Source organism: Theobroma umbraticum, unplaced genomic scaffold, assembly GCF_002168275.2.
Source record: "Theobroma umbraticum cultivar Fairchild unplaced genomic scaffold, ASM216827v3 scaffold_60.0, whole genome shotgun sequence".
NCBI lineage: Eukaryota > Viridiplantae > Streptophyta > Magnoliopsida > Malvales > Malvaceae > Theobroma > Theobroma umbraticum.
Window position 1 is genome coordinate 170,691 of NW_018397288.1, and position 979 is coordinate 171,669.

Here is a 979-nt window from a genome sequence, read left to right on the forward strand (position 1 = left end):
AAACCTTAAGGACAGTGGCATTGATACACGCCTTGAAGCCAATTTCTAAGGTTTTCAGTTTGGTGTTCTAACAATTGGTAGCATCAATAATGATTTCTCTTACATTGGAACTGCATGCCATGCCAATGTTCTAGTGTTAAGCCTGCAAGTTCTAGTAAACAAATCCACTTTCCTGCGCCATCACTCCTAATCTAGATGATATATAGGTGAATAAATTATTGGAATAGCTGACTGATGTGTTCTGATTGTACAGAAATAGAAACAATCTGGGTAAAATTTGTTCACAACTTTCGATTTATTTACCTGCAAATTATACCAAGCAGTAAAATAAATATTTTCTATTTTATATTCATAAAATGTGACAGCAATCTCAACAATCTTATAAAATAAATATTTTATACTTATATTCATAAAATGTGATTTCCATTCACATGAGGGGCACCTTATTTTGTTTCCTTGCCTTGCAGAAACCAAAGGGAACTCCAATTTTAATATATATCGTCTATGTATCATTGATCACGAATATCTTAATTCATAATATATATATATATACTTAAAAATTGATCCAAATGATGATGCTCAAGCATTGGTGGCTGCTGTAAATTTCTCACTAATGGCAGTCCTAGCAGTAGGATTGGTCAGCAATGGCTTTAGGCTTGACAATTTTGGATACGACATGTTAACAAGACACGGGAAGACACGGATTTAAATAAATTTTGGTTTAATCTTAATACGTTTCATGTCTTATCGTGTCTAACACATTTAAGATACGAAATTTTCGTGTCTTAACATATCAGATACGAGTAACACGTTTAAAACACATTTATACATGTTTAATTAATCATGTTAATCGCATTATCATGTTTAAACGTATAAATGTGTTTAATCGTGTTATCGTATTTAAACGTGCATGCATGACACATTTATCAACTTGTTAAAAATTAATAGTCAAAGACTATTTTAGCCTTACTTAAATAAT